The sequence below is a fragment of the Triturus cristatus genome, chromosome 2_2 (genome assembly GCF_964204655.1).
Source record: "Triturus cristatus chromosome 2_2, aTriCri1.1, whole genome shotgun sequence".
NCBI classification, from domain to species: domain Eukaryota; kingdom Metazoa; phylum Chordata; class Amphibia; order Caudata; family Salamandridae; genus Triturus; species Triturus cristatus.
This window is the reverse complement of record NC_140582.1, coordinates 280291591-280308654: the sequence shown is the minus strand read 5'-3', so window position 1 is coordinate 280308654 and position 17064 is coordinate 280291591.

The following is a 17064-nucleotide window of genomic DNA, read 5'->3' as shown; positions in this document are numbered from 1 at the left end:
TCACCCATTGCCAAATTCAAGATTTACATGCACAATTTTGATTAATTTTGCAGATTATTGTATCAAAGAAAAGATTCTAATCCAGCAGAGGCAATTTGCAATTAATTAGGTCTTTTGCTGCCGGATTTTTGCTGACATGTCAGTAGCGACTGCACGCAGGCATAAAGAGTTTGTCAAATTGCTCTATCTTTTTAAGGCTCAGGACGCACAGGCTTCAATAGCTCAGCAATCAAAGTTATGAGTATTAGTAAGAGGCAAGTTTCTCATGTTCACTAATTAAGATGAAGCTCAGGATCTGTTGAGTGAAATCTGCTCTAGAAAATAGCATAGAATAGAAGGACAGACTGCTATGCAGGGTATGTAAGACGGAGTGGACTGGTCACCAATAGTGCAGCCCCAGGGCACCCCACAGAGCATGAGTGGTGGTTGAGATGTGGCCGGCGGGCTCAGCCACATCTCTTGAAAAAGGGGAGAATGGGTTCAAGGAGGGAGATGGCGGATGTACGGTAGTAAAAAACAGCAGAAGCACAGTGGTGAGGTGGAAGGAAAACAGGGTCTTGAATCAAGTATCATGATTTTATGGGTTAAATCATAGAGATGGACATCAAATGTTGAATTATCTTGGTTAATGTCAATGGAACTTTAAACAAACAAAAATATGGAGGCCTGATAAGAAGGCTGGCCTAATTTGCGCCACAAGTTCTTTTTCTTCAGGAAACACATTTGAAATCAAAATCACCGAAACCTTTTGTCCCAAGAGCTTTCTCGAAAGTGTTCTTTGCCTCTTCAGGGTTGGCGATGAGAGGCGAAGCTATATATTTCTGTAGGGGTCTGGACTGGGAGTTTCTTCAAGTACAGAGGGATCCTCACAGACGATGGTTATGGGTTACAACAAATTTGAATGAGGTTACGTTTTGTTAACTATTATGGTCCAATTATTGATGATCCCTCATCCGTAATAAAGATTAATGAATTACTTAGAGGATCTTCAGGGCAGATTAATTTTGGAGGGGATTTTAAGTATATTCAAGATTTGATAAAGGATACTTCCAACAAAAATAGGAAACAATTAGGCTTCATTTTTTGGTATTTATTTTTTATATTTTCTTCTTCTCTGAGTCTATCCACATTTTTTTTTTAATGGAAATAAGAAGCCGAAGCTGGTGTTATTTCACATGTATTTAAAGAGAAAAAAACACAGGACCTCATTTTCTTTGAGAAAATATATATTTGTCAACATAAAAATGAAATAAACACAATACTCATGTGAAAAACTCAAGAGTAATTTTTCAACCTCCTCAGAAGGATGAATGGGCAAGTCTGCTCTACCGGATTCATAATAAATGTTAGCTGCTCACAGACCTTAACAGTGAGTGCTTAAATTACTCAGCTATTGTTCAGGCACTCGGGAAGACCATTCTAAGCTTGTTAGAAAAACACAATTGGAAGAGCTCTGTTGTACGTGCAGGTAACAAATGTGAAGTCTAGCAGGGCTTAGAAGTTCCATAATGGCTTTTTTTTAAAGTCATAGGGGTATATTCCCAAGAACGTGTGAAAACCATTGCAAAAGTTACTTAACGCAACCCTCAACATCACAGTCCATCGCGGGAATATTACGCTGTGTTAACCAGGTATTCACAACACAGCGGTATCATGCAATAGTCACCAGATAACGCGTCAAATGGGCGCGTTAAAATCAACGCCACGCCACAAAAATACGAAACACCAACACAAAAGAAGCTGCGATGAGGCCAAGCGGGATACAAAAAGCTGCGAAAACCAGCCACTGCCTGCAAATCCCACACGGCTGGTGGGAAAATTCAACATAAAAGCAGAGTAAACAAATGGTGAGATGACAGCCTGCGAGCACAACCCCACAGCTGTGATGCAGAACAAATGACCATTGTCCAAATCAGATAGCCATTTCCCCACAAACAGCCACAATGCACATAGACATGCATTCAGTATTTAACCTGCGCCAATGCGGAAACAAACATGGGACACACTGTGAAACCGCATCTCCCCCTCACATTGCAGAGGGACAAACAACACCCCTGCACACCGACGAGCCATGTACATGACCAAACAAGCAAAACTAATGCAGGGGCCGTGACTCCCCCTTACGCACATGTTGCCCATGTCGTGGGCCTTTAGTCACAGGGTGCATCCCTGCATTATGGTGGCACATATCAGAGCACAAAAGAATCCCTTTTGTCACCTGTAGGCCACAAATGACAGCCAAAATGGAATGCCACTGGACACATGTGAAACGCAGAAGAGTGGGATACCCTAACAACTGTGACACACAGAACTGGCAGTTAGAACATGTGACACCATAAACAGCCTCACTGCACAGAGGTGAAACACCCACCATCCATCAATAAATCCCTCAATTGACAGCACAACATGTCGCACCCACACTTGTCTGAGTGAAGTGCCTTTACAGATGCGTGACATGCATGCAGGGAATGTGTATCGGAATGCTTGTATTAGCACATGCAGTGCCTGCGGCAGTCAACGTACTGTGCCATTTCGGCGAAGGACCCACACAATGTGACGTCAGCCAGAGAAGAAACTGTCAAGGATGTAGTCCCTACGTGCTATTCCTGCTGGGCCTGCAGTGGGGTGTGGTCCACCTGCCTCATCATCATCATCATCGTCCAGTGAATCTGGCACTCGTATCCATGGGGCTTTGCTGCGTACAATCATGTTGTGCAACACACAATATGCAACGATCATCTTGCACACGAGGTCTGGGCTGTACAGCAGCTTACCACCTGTGACGTCCTGGCACCAGAAACGTGACTTCAACATGCCAAATGTGTGTTCCACGATGCCCCTGGTGCATTTGTGGGCCAAATTGTACTGCCTCTGGGTCTGTGTGTTCGGGGTTCGGAGGGGTGTCATCATCCAAGCACAGAGTGCATATCCTTGGTCACCTGTGACAGTGCAGAGAGACATGAGTCACAACTACATACTGCATTATGTGTTGGCAGGCTCACTGGTTCATTGGTGTGTGATATGTGTGACTTAGTGATTCCTGTATGACATGTACTGCGTGTTGCAAATGAGCTGCATCACTGTGTACTACGTAGACTTACTGGTGCACCTCCCCCTCCAAGCGTGTGTGTCAGCCCATTGCAAGGACAGTGCTGACACAGATGTAGCGCACCTGCCTGGCTGAACTTGACATGCCGTTGATGGTACATCTTTTGCTCATGCTGCGCCAATAGCGACACACACAACAGTTGGCATGTGTGATCCCTGACCCCGAGCCGGCATGGCCTCCCCCATGTACCCTTTCAGGTGGCGCAGACACTACAACAGAGACACATGCATCAGCTACATCCTTGGCAAGGCCCACACTGGACACTGGACCGCACCCAGATCCATGTGTGGAAGAGCCACACCCCCACACAGTACTGTCATACGTCTGTCCACCCCGCTTACACTCAAATGAAGATATGACACGGTTACATGTCCCAGGTCTACACCACTGCCTGCAGTGACATGGTTGCACACGCTGTGCACAGCACAATGTACTGTGGAATGGCCGCGGTCCCACATGCATATATAATGACAACACAGACACACTGAGTGAGTTTCTGGGACTGGATACAGGCACGTCCGCCCGGCCCCTATTATTGCCAGGGTCACATCTCCAGTGAGGCCTGCTGGATGGGTGATGGGTAGTGTAAGCCACCACTCAGGGGGTGGTTGGTGCTGGCACGGGACGGTGACTTGCGGTGCACTGAGGTAGGGCCATGCAAGCTGAGCGTGTACTCGTCCATGTCCAAGGGGAATGTCACGGAGGATTGCGGGGGACAGTGGAAGGTGTCCCTCGAGGGCATGATGCAGAGGGCAGAAGCAAGGAGGAACAGGCAAATTGCGGAATTGAATGCTACAGACTCCACTTTTCCAGCTTGTCAGTATCAGCTACATGTAGAGGAATACAACCTCCAGCCCATGGGCCCAGATGCGACAGACGTACAGACAGATATCGACCAAGATTTTCAGGGCACACACTCAGGGGTAACAGAGCTGCAAGGGGATGCAGTATATGTTGAGGCCTGTACAATGACATGGACTCTGCCATGTAGAGGGCATGACTCTGTTCCAAATGTGTGACCTACTAGTCTGCTGTGTATGTCAGTGGAGTACGTCAATGAGAAAAGAGTACTGCGTGCCTGTGTCGCGGAGGCCATGATGGTCTGAGGAGGCTGACAAGGTCGCGGGCCTCTGGCTTGGAGCTTGCACCGGCATGTGGTGGGCCCTCTTCAACACAAGCCGGTGTCGGCAGCTGGGCATTGAGGGCTGGGTGAGCAGGGGTGGGCAAGACAGGTTCGGGGACCAGCTGCCTAGGGTGCATCAGGCCCACAGGATCGCAGGCAACACCGCTCATGGTGTCGGCCTCGTGGCGGGGTGAGAAGTGCCTCTCTGGCAGAAAATTTGAGCATTCTAGAAGAGGACCACGGCCAGAGTTACGTGCCTTTTATTCACACCCCTACGCTGGCCTGGCGTATGCCGGGCCAGCTCACTCCGCTCACACTTACAGGGGGGACGTAACAAGCTACATTTCCTGGTTCTTCCCCACTGGCTGGGGTGACATGGTTGCGTCCACTGTCCACTACACTCCATACACCAGCGGTGTGTGTCGACATTGATATGTGTGTGGTCTGCATACTGCAGTCTGGCCAGCACTTGGCATTGTGTACATGCTTATTAATGGGTCACTTGCCTCCTTCGCACATGCCTGGTTCTCACCTCTCCCCGCAATCTGCTGTTGTGTGGCTGAGGTGCCATGCCGTTGATGGCTTGTGTACATGACTAGCCCAGGTTACCACTGTAAGTTGTGCTGTTGTGTCTGGTAGGTGGGCATCGTGTTTGTCATGTTGTATGTGAGTTTGTGACGTGTGCATTCCCAGTGTTGTGAGTTGCATGATTGTGGAGTTGAGGTGTGTGGTGTGTTCATTTGGTACTTACCAACGAGCAGGGCATTTCCGTAGGTGCCATCCTGGAAGCGCCGGTTGATGATGTACTGTCGGAAGATGCATGAATCATGCACACTGCCTGGGTAGTTGGCGACGATATTGGTGAAGAGTCCCCGGTGGTCCACAATTGCCTGCACATTGATGGAACACGTGTGCTTTCTGTTGCGGTAGTTGTGTGCAGTGTCGACAGAGGGCACAAATAGGACATGTATGCAGTCAATTGCACCCAACACGTGCGGGAATGCAGCTATGCCGTAGAAGCCTTGCTTGGTCTCCAGCTGTTCCTGCGCAGTGTGGGGGAAGTATAGATACTGGGGTACCAAGCTGATGATGGCATCCAGGACTGGTTTAAGGAACTTTGATAGGACTGGCTGTGAGACCCCTCCGACTCTGGTGGTTGTTGGTTGGAAGGTACCAGAGGCCAACAGGTGCAGCATAGCCAGAAGCTTTGTCTGAGGTGGGATGTTGGTTGTCCGCTGTGTTGGTACCATCAGCCAGTGGGAAATGATGTTCAGGATGCGAAGGATGGTTGTCCTTTTGAGCCTGTAGTGGGCAATGACATACTCTGGTGTCATGTCTGTGAGGCTGGTGCATTTTCTGAAGGTCCGAGTTCTGTGTCTGCGCTGCCTCTGGGGTGGTGCAGAGGGGTCCGGGGGGTGGTGGCGGGCCTGGGGGTGGTGGCGGTGGGTGTTGTGGGCCTGTTGGGTCTCCGAGCTGCATGATGAGTAGCTACATGGCATCTGTTGTTCTTCATGTGTGGCTGTGGGCTGGGCTCCCTTTTCTGGTGCCAGCTGCCATCCGACTTTACACCAGGTCAGAGCAGGTGTTAGTTTCCCTCTGCTAACGCGCATTATCGCATGTTTCGTGGTCTTTTCGCAGATGTGGCTGGTCGTTGAGAATGTTGGGGAGTGGTGTTGTCGCTGCTTTTTCCTCAGGAACACCTACTCTGCATCTCATTAGCGATAGTTGCCAGGGCTATCTGTGGTGATGTTTTTTGAGGCTGCTATGGCGGATAAACTGGTGTTATGGGTTGTTAACACCAGCTTGTGAATGGTGATAACTTTATCGCAACTTTGGCTGTGCTAAAGTGCCGTTAACTTGGCGATAGCTCCTTGTGAATATGGCCCAGAGTGTCCCAGTGCAGTACCACCTGTGTTTAGTGCAAGATCCCCCAAGGCTCAATGGACTGGCAATCAGTGTTACCTACTCTCACCTGAAGCTGTAGTTCACAGGACTGAGTGCATTCCAGTTGCCCGTCGGTGAGGCGGCAGGCTTTCCACTTGTGCAATAGGTCGTACTAAATCAGCACCCGGTCTTGGGAGATCCAGGATTCTGCTGATAGAATTGAATCTCCTCACCTGTTAGTCACAACCCTATGTGCTGCTGTAGCACATGATGCTCCAGGGCAATACCATTCTCTTCACCCTGGTCCCCCCTCCTAGCAACAGGGTTCATTAACAGCACACTCCAGACGACGGTCCCTTCAGGTCACAAAACTGGATGGGGGTAATGGCCATCCTCATTGTTACAGCACTGTACCAGTAAGAATACTCTTATCTTCTCTGCCTTTACCACTTGGCAACAAAGTCTTGAACAGTGCATTCTGGACTACTTGGATGACTGCCCGCTTCTTCACTCCAGCACTGTACCAGGTCAACAGCCCTTATCTTCATCACAGACCCCACCTGGCAATGGGGTAATGAAGCATGGCACTTGTTCATACAGCCAGATTGGTGAAAAAGTCCTAATGTGGTCCCAGAATGTTACACTCTGCTTCAGGGATTCACTGACAGGATCCCCACTACCCCCTGCAATCTCCAGGATCTCTCCTCCTCACAGGGTTCTCTGATCTTGGCAGGCAGGCAAATGCTGGTGTTTCAGGCTCCAGGGGAATGTTGCCTCACTTAGCTGGGAGACTGGCACATCGCAGTCCTGGTCACAACAAGCAGAAGTCATGCTGAGCTTCTCCACACTGATGTACAGCTACAGATTGATAAATATGGGAAGCCAAGTTCCCCTTTTTACAATCCATTTCCAGCCAGAGATCTTATTTAGTGTCTGATTCTTTGAAGTTTGTGCTGTGGTGACTGCCACCTTTGAAGTGCCCACTCGTCTGTCCTGTCCTTTGACCAGGAAGCAGTCTGTTACAGCAGGAGTGACTCCAAACTTAACAGCACCCTCTACAGGCCAAGGAGGTAACTAGAGGATCACATCTTAATGTAAACCATACTGAAATATGCCAATCAAAAGTTACCAAGGACACCTGCCCTATTCTTTATGATTTCCTTACCAGCTCTATCTCCTTCCATAGATGTGCCCTGGTCCAAGTAACCAGTAACCTTTACAGAATCAAATAACCCTTTTGAATTGCACAAGAGAGCCTGGATCTCCCCTCCTTAAGTGTGTTTGTCCCACTCAGCTCTCAGGAATGCAATACACATATGTGTCTGGGATGGCTCCTCCACATCCACATGCCTGTGTAAGGCCCTAAGCTGCCAATATGGAACCCAGACGGCTTCATGCAATGTACCACAATTAGGCACACATTCATTAGAACAACACATGGGCACTCACACCATGAATGTCAATTCACCATAATGTCATAAGTAGCAGAAGTGACATCACATGCCATTTGACTTTACTTTCACTTACACACATATGCTTCCACATGCACACACATTCACACATGCACACACTCTCATATAAAGACACTCTCACCCACAAGCATGCATACAACACACAGTTAAAAGTAGTGAGGGTCATATTCCAGAAAATTGTACTCGAATTATTCCACTAATTGTGAATAATAGTATTCACTATTTTTGTTATAAATAATTGACAGAAAACAAGGAAAGTGGAGACCCAACTGAAATGTATAAGGAGAGCTAGCCCTGTGCCCCTGACACTGATTTTGTGACCTCTGAGGGCAGGGGTCACAAAGACAGTGCTTGGGGTCACAAGGGGGAAACCAGTAGTCAAAACTGCAACAACCTTGTGACCCCTAAGTGATGCCCATGACTCACATGCAGGCTTCACAGTGCTACATACTAACTTGATGTGGGCAAGACTGAGTTAGGTACACAGCAGTGGAACTTCACATGAGTGGCTGGTAGGCCCCACTCCAGTGACACAGGTAAAAATATATGTTGACTCTACTGTTTAGTTATCACAAATACAGTATGCTTCCTCTACCCCGCCCATGTTACTTAACTTAGGGCAAGGGCAGTAGCCCTTTACCACTACCATGGTAACACTTTAAGTGCTGCTCCCATTCTAACAAGACTGCGATCCGTGAGACAGGCCTAAGTCATGCCACACATGCTTGATTCATGTTTGCCGAAAATGAAGAAATTAGTCTCAATGATCCAGATATCTCTGCATCTGGGGCAATCGGAGCAGGGGTACACATCCATTAGTATGCATCCCAACAAGCGTTGTTTTGAATGACATGATGTCAGAATCAGAACACACTTTGAAATAAATGTAAATCAGTCTTTTTTTCCACAATCGATTGTATACACAGGTATGAGGTATGTGGGAATTCTGTGATGGTCATTTGAAACCCTTTTTTCCAAAATACAATAAGAGGTTAAAAATGTATTACACTTGATACCCCACCCCTCTGGTTATCCTGAAATCATCAGGTTCCAAGAAACAAAATTCAAAAATGCCTGCCATTTCTTTACTTCACGGGGGTCCCGATACTTCTTTTAAGCACTTTTCTAAACCTTCGCTCTTGTGTCCCATCCAGGTGTTGCTGTCTAATCTACAAGGAGTAGGGTGGTGAAGGTCTTTTCATTCAAAGCAAATTTGAAAAGACCTGCTTGTGTTTTACTATTTTACTGTTTTTAAACATAAATATAGACAAAATATCCGATTTTTTTCCACCTGTATTAAGGTTTAGAAATCTATTAAAAAGTACAACTATAATACATTACAACAGATGAAAATATTGCACAATAGCAATATATAAAAAATCTACATAAATAACTGATTTATATAATTTAAATCTATCCCACACCACATTTCTTTCAATAAAGTAATTAAAGACCATTTAAGCAAAAATCTACATCCACATGCAGCAATCCAAAAAAGAAAAAATACTTCAGAAATGCAAAAATATACTTATCGCAAAAAAGAATCCTTCAAAACAAATTAACATAACCTTTTGAGTGCCACTTAAACCTGAAAGGAAATTTGAAAAAATAAATTCCACAGAAAAAAAGCAAAAAGAAAATGTTTAAGGATATAAAAGAATGCAAACAATTTCCTTTTCAAAATAAAAAAAACAAATTCAAGCAGGATGCATAATTTCTGAAATTTGTGATCTTTACCATGGGTATTTGGTTTTTCTTATGAGTCTCTGTCTGTTTTGCCCCTTCTCTTTGAATATCCTAACAAAACGTTTGCCTGTATGCCTGGTCTTGTTTCTATTGTTGTTGCCTCTTATCAAGTTGTTGGATGATTTATTTTCTGGAGTGTAAATTGGTTTAAATACATTCCAACTTCTAACACATAGGGCCTGATTCACTAAGATGAATATACATGTGTGTTAGACGCAGAGGTCTCTGGTTGGCTGGCATGCATTGAAGCTAGACAGAATATACCATCCTAGATAGGATGAGTACAATACCCTTGTCTGATAACATGTGCTCATCCTTGGGTAGCTTGGCACAGAGCAGTCAGGTTCCTCATCAGAGTCAGAGAGTAAATTGTTGGCACAACAACATTCTCGCAACACACTGCATACACTACAAAAAGAGACTCCACACCATATGTATAAAACATTGGTCCTTGTATTAAACACACATTAAAATCAACACGACATTCACATTGGATATATAATTTTTCGTTATATGCAATTGCAGAACTCTCGCATAAGCAGCAGGAAGGCATCAACATAGATGCACCTATTCAGAGATATTCATAAAACATGACATTCCCAGTATGCATTCCCCATACAGTTCAAATGGTCAAGAAATCACAGGTTTCACCTACGCACGTGGCCCAGCCCCTCAGTCACTGAAACAACACTAGCCAATGATACACATTGCCCCTACTGGTGGCACTTTGATAAGATTATCAGGATCACCGAAAGCAGACGGAAACAGTTACTGAGTTTCGTTCCTCCAGATTAGGTCTTCAGGGACCCAGCGGCACCTTCACGAGTATGAAACAACTATGCCCCCCCCGTAGGCAAAAAACGATGACACCGGAATCTGGTGCACTTCCCAATTGGAGAAATGTTTCCCCTCCAGTGGAGGTACAAGCTGCAGTTGCTCCAGGCAGCCATCTGTGAGTGCCAATAAGGCACAGCAATACTCCTGGGGTCCAGTAATGATATTCTCCACAACAGAGTACCTTGTGCCGTTGGTCTGGGGAGAGGGAGCCAGCGACCTTGGACTAAGACTGTGACGTCAGGCAATGTCGTCTTCCTGATCTGGAGGTCGGAGAAAGTTTAGGCTGCCATCTTCCCCCAACACCCGTCAGACACAACACACTACAGAGTGCAAGCGAGTGTTTCCAGTTGCAAACACAGGTTCCTCAGGCACGACAAACTTCCATCACACTCCTTGAACTCCTCACATTCTGGCACCCCAGGTGGGTAGCTGATCTTTATGAGCACACTCCTCTGTGCAGTTTGATTACACCGTATGTACGGATGAACCTTGTCCCAACCGACAATTACTTCCACCCATCTACTCCACAACCTGTGAGGTTCTCACCATCTCGTGGAAATGGGGAGATCCTTGCCCTGAGATCTCGTAGACAGGAGCCCAGACAACAGGCCTTTGAGGAGTGCTTAGGGACCTGGGTCAAGAAGGTTGGAAATTAACTGCAGGCCAACAAACCCAGGCACAATCCACCAAGCGATAGCCCCCTTCCTAGAGCATGACAAGCTGAAGATCACTACAAGTATGCAGATAATCCAGTTGCAGTCCCCCCTGCACTAACAGTTCCTCTTGTTGATACCCGTCTCTAAATTCCGATGGCAGAGCCCCAGAAGTTATCCCCACAATTGCATTTGAAGAGGAGATCAGTTCAGAAGACCACCTTTGAAATGCATTGGCCCTCTCTAAGTTCTGTCCTCTCTGTCATCCTACCCTCAGAGGCTTGATCAATATCCTTAGTGGGGCCAAGACCCTGTCCCTTGGAATGGAGGTGCCAATTCCACTCCCACCTCTCCCTCCCAGGAAAGCACCTCCGAGTCAGATGTCTGCAATTTCCCGCGATCCCCAAGATTCTGGCTTCCTTATCTGGAATGCACAGATTTAACTGTCCCCTAGCACCCAGATGTGGATTGGAGACAGGCTGACAGGCACACAGAGCCACAAGCACAGAAATGCCCAATTTCCCAAAGAGGTATTGCCACATTAGTAATGGTGAATCCACTCGCACCACAGGAGAGGATTTGCCATTACCAGCTCATCAATATCAAACATAATACTCTTCTGTGCGTAGGAAGAAGGCCCTACCTTACCGAACACACCATCTGGTGCCATTAACTACTAAGGCATGTGGCGCAAACGCACATATGCCTTACCTCTTCTCCATGGAGTACTCCGATATAGCAAGAGACATGCAGAACCTTGGCAAGTAGCTTTTTAATTACCAAGTCTAGAAACAGTAACCTGCACACACAGGCCCTGTCATGGCAAACCTGTGGCACATTTGAAGAGCTGACTCTGCGGGTGGCAGAACCAGTGCTGCAGGCCCACGGAGAAGCATTTGAGTTACATGCCCAAGATATATGTCTTACCCTTACATAAGAGACGTACAGCTAACTCAAATAAGCCGATCATTTACAGAACAACCAAAAGTTTTTATATGACACGCACAGCACTTTGGCATTGAATGGCAGTGTCAAAAGCGCTCAACTTCCTAAGGCTAGCAAAAAGTTCAGCGGAAAAACGGGAGGGATAAAAGCAAAAAGTCAAGGGAAAGCACCCTAGAAAGGGCCATTTCCAACAATGTGTAAATGTACTTATATGTAGAACTACTCCTACACATAGTTGTAACTCTCCACTTTTATACTGTTTACTATTTCCAAGTAGGGATTGACCTGTAGTGGTAGACTTACATGTCTACCCCGCCTCAAATGAGAGTGTGGATCCACTTACAACAGAATTACGAGATTAAAGTTCATAGTTGTATCTTTTCACCTGTTGGGAAAGATATCCCTTTGGGAAAGAATAGGAAAATGTACCATGGATCCTAACCAACGGGCACAAGTACCCCTTTAGTATTTGATTTTCATTGACAGTGTTGGTAGAGCAGACTAAGGCTCCCTGAGGTAAGGGAGTGAACACAGGCTCACATCTCAGTGTGTCAGGAGCAGCAATAAATCATTGTCCAGCAAAATACTCACTTGTGTGAAAAAATAAATATCTTATTTTACAGCTACTAACATAAAGGGAAATACGACATTCACAATCAACGTCCACTTCCCCCTCGAGGTAAGGCCTCTAGTGTTTTTTAGTGTATGTTTCTATGTCCCACTCTCTCCTTGCTCTAGTGATAGTGGTTATTCCTCATTCACTAAAGCGGCTGGATAAGGTGAGTTCAGTGCACGGAAGCCAGATGGGCTGTAGTCGGAGGTCTTTGAGTCCCTAACATGCGGGTGTGCAACGACAGTGAGCAGAGGTTCATTGTGGTTACTCAAAGCTGCGGTAAGTTCTTTGGTCTGTATCATGGTGAGTGGGGAGCAGAAATAGTATGAAGGTCCTGAGAATGTTACTCCTCTGACTTGTAGGCACACCATTTTCGGTGCAAATCTAAGTTTACAACTGTTTGTAAATCTGGGTTTGCATCAAAATACATGGATGTATCCATGGGAATAATAATGTTCGACCCATGTAACACCTACTTGATGCAAAGTAACACAAGGCTGTGCTATGAGCTGTGTTGTGTTACTTTGCATTTACAAAACTGTGCAAAGCCATGCAATGTGGCTTTACTTGGCTTCATAAATCTAAGATAAGGACTTGCATTGCCTTGTGATGACTTGCATCACACAAGGACAGAGGAAGTTCTTGATAAATCTTCCCCATAGGCTCAGATTTACTAAGAAGTCACACAACACACAGTGCACAACGCAAGACAGCGTTGTGCACTGCTGTGCCTGAAAGAGATAATGCAGTAATCTTCTAAAATATGACAAACTCCTGCTCTCTTCCTGCGTTGGCGCACTATGCACATTGTTGCACTGATGCCTGTGTTACAGTCAGGATTGTTTTTGTTCAAGAGGAGAGACCTTCCCGCACAAAAACAATCCTCAGGGGCATTTTCCTCTATTTGTGTGTGCTGCAGAATGCACCACATGTAGAAAGATGAAATGACGAGGAGGAATAAACATATTTCTCCTCATTACGCCCCACCTGAGAAGGTGTAGCATTTTGACGCAATCCTAGGTTTACTAGCCTAAGTAAAAATGGGAATGCACCAGAAACCATGTGTGGATGCGTGGGAACACCCACACTCCACCCATGGAACACCTTTCCAAAACAGAGTAACTCAAGGCAGCGACTTGCGCTGCCATGCGTTACTCCAGATTTACTAAGCAATGCAGAGCCACATAGGGGGCTCTGAGTGGCTTAGTAAATCTGACTTAAGGGCTTGCATTGCCTTAAGGTGCAATGCAAGCCCTGGATAAATCTGGACCATGGCCTTTTCATTTGATTGCTTTGAAAATAATCAGTTTAAATGTAAATACATAAATTGAATACAACGTATTGTAAGTAACTATGTATATAATTAATTCTGCACATTGCCACACAAGAGTTTTATTATTAATAACTCTGAAAAACGAAATATTTAAAATGCGAAAATTGGGCAACCATACAGTTTAAACACAACGAGATGATGGACGTAGTGCTGAAACTTTTCAACCACTCACTCCCAGTCAAGAAATCTGGGTTTAATCCATTGTTCTTTTTCTCAGTATGCCTCCCCAGTTTGGACCTAGCCATATGCAAATCAGTCTTGACCCTGCGCTTCATGGGAACAGTCCAGTCCAAACTGCCAGAGCAGGTACTCCCTGGACTGGAAACAAGCATTCTAGGACCACTTTTGGGGTATCACCCCATATCAGCCAGGCTAGTTTTAATCCAGTGGCACAACGAGTAAGGGACCCTCATCTGTGTCACTTAGGGCGAACACAGCAAATTCAACAAGATGATGGACGTAGTGCTGAAACTTCATCCACTCACCCCCAGTAAAGAGATCTGGGTTTAATCCATTGTTCTTTTGCCCACTATGCCACCCCTGTTTGGACCCAGCAATATGCAAATCAGTCTTGACTCTTTTCCTCATGGGAACAGTGTAGTCCGAGCTGCCAGACCAGGTCCTCCCTGGACTGGAACCAAACATCCTGGGACTGGTTTCAGGGCATCACCCCTTATCAGCCAGGCTAGCTTGAATCCAGTGGCACAGCGAACAAGGGTCCCACGTCCGGGCATACCCTTGGCCACTTAGGGCGAACATAGCAAACAAAACAAGATGATGGACAGATTTCTGAAACTTTTCAACTACTCACCCCCAGTTCTTTGTTAGAGAACAAGCACTATATAAGGACATTTTATGTCATGCAAAATATCGACTTTGCGAAGAAAGAGAAGAGGGAAACACTTTAGATTTTTTTTAGTCACCTCTGTTGTTCTTCAGTCAAATTTAAGACTAAAATTACTTTTGTGCAACTGATAAAGAAACCTTTTTTTATCGAGAATTAGAAGTGGGGCGTGACTGCTTTTATTGGATTGGAACATTGATGAAACTGACCCGTAGGCCAGGAAAGCCTAATTCCAGGACAGATTACACTGTGGCATGCTAGACTGGGTTTATGGGAAAAAAACATAAGCTACTGAGAAAAATCCATTGTATGTGCACCTATGTATCCAAGTCACAATTCATTATTCTGTGGATTTGTGGTTATTTAAGGTCCTATCTATAGGGATAAGAATCAATAGTCATCCTTTCCTTTTTGTACCATATGGCTATTAGGAGTAGCATTTCAAAATCGAGCATCTTGAGGCACTATCTGGATTAGCTATTAAAGTATTTTCAAGTTTATCAGTTCCTTGGTCAGCTGCTCATCCATACTTACTTTGCATTCTGGGATGTGTAGTTCTGTTTATTCCAGTCTAAAATCAGGATTACAGTCCAAATAATGCACAGAAAAAATATCGACTGGATGAGCTGCATGATTGAAACGTGATATCGCTGTTATTATTCATGCCATTTTTCAGATATTTATAAGCGCAAATCACCAACCGGTCTCTAAGCGCTTGCTTAGGGAACCCGTCCTGGTATTCCCCTGTGAGATAACCCAGAAGGGAATCCACAAGGTGAAAGCCAGGCATCCCGCCGCGAGGGGCCATTGTGGAGATTAAGCAAGCTATTGCCCAGAGTCACAGAGTGTGAACCCATGAATCGAGTATGCACTGGAGCGAGAATTATCGAGTCCATGGACAATTTATGGACTCAAGACCCAGCCAAGCTGGGAATTGAACCCTGGTCCCGGGCTGACCTCTGCTTCCAGGTCTGCCTACTCTAACCAGTGAGCCACACTTCTCCATTGTTCATTTAACATATAAATAATTGCAATTGTTAGTGGCACACGCCAGGCACATAATTAAATTATGAAACTAAGGAATGTAAATGCCTCCTATAATTGACTTTTTTTGTATTTATTTTTTACAAAAGATACAAACAGTTACAAAACAAACATTTAATCAAAGGATGTTATTGAGCCAGCCGTTTACATTTTATCAGGACCTGAAAGTGAGCTTGTGTGGCAGGCGGCTGTGATTGTATCTGTTTATTTTGTGCATAGTTCGTGATCTGACTCATAATTTTAGGAACTGATAACTTTAAACAATAGGTTATCATGCCTCATACGGCTTGTTATGAAAAATACGAAAATATGAAAGGCGCGCTCGTACATAACAGAATGTTATTATAGGCGTTATTTGCTGTGCTTGATTCCTTATGCGAGCCCTAAACTGTTGCCGGCTTCTTTGGCTGATAAAAAAAAAATAGATCTATTTTTGTAACATAAGATACAAGAAAACTCAATTTGAAATGCAAATTAAGTTTCAGAAACACATGTATTTTCACTTTTAAAAAATAGCTAGTGGGAAAATGTGAATCACCAAAAAGCTTGTTATGAAACTATCATCCGAAGTACTTCCAGCTGCCCGCTTCCGGGATGATTCAACCTCTCCTTTGGCCCCTATGCTTTTATCAACTTGCCTCATTTGTTTGAAGTCACACATGTAAGTAGAACTATTATTTTTAACTTTGTTCGATTTATCTTGTGTATTTTAGTTAATTTAGAAGATGCATTTTGTTGCAATAATTGAAAAGAATTGTACGCGTCAACATCATCAGTAATCTTTATTTTTGAAATCATGAAAAAGCTACTTTTTCTGGGAAAGAAAAATATTTCTGAAAATCTCATCGGTGTATGCTAGTTTTTTTTAAAGCATTTAATTTGTATAGCTGCTGTAAGCTGGCATTTAATGGAGTTATGGGAGATTGTGAATTTTACTGCATGACCTTTTCAGAACTTAACATGGATTGTCTGGGGAAAATAGAACAATATCTGACTGATTATCAGTGCCATTAAAAATATAAAAACACATTTTGTGAATGACCTTGAGAAGCCATGCAATTAGATTAGAGTCATATATGAGGTCGCCTTCCTAGAACACACAGGGCCAGATTCAGTGAAGGAAGTTTGTGTTTGGAAATGTATGCACAAATAGAAGTAAGTCTGCGATGGTGGGTACATTTTCAAGTGTACACATGCATTATATGCAATATTTCTCCCTGATATGTGTAGATTCTCCCGCATAAACTCATGCAAAATAGTTGGAAAATAGACGTGCATATAAAGCTATGAATACAATGTTAGTACAAAAATCAGTAATTTCAAAATGTATGCCTACTTCCATGCTATAGCTGCATATCAGTCTACAAACGCCAGGCAGCAATAACAATATTCATCACAAAAATGCAAATAACACCACTTGGCCTGCCTTCTACCAAATATTGCCAAACAACAGTTTTCAGC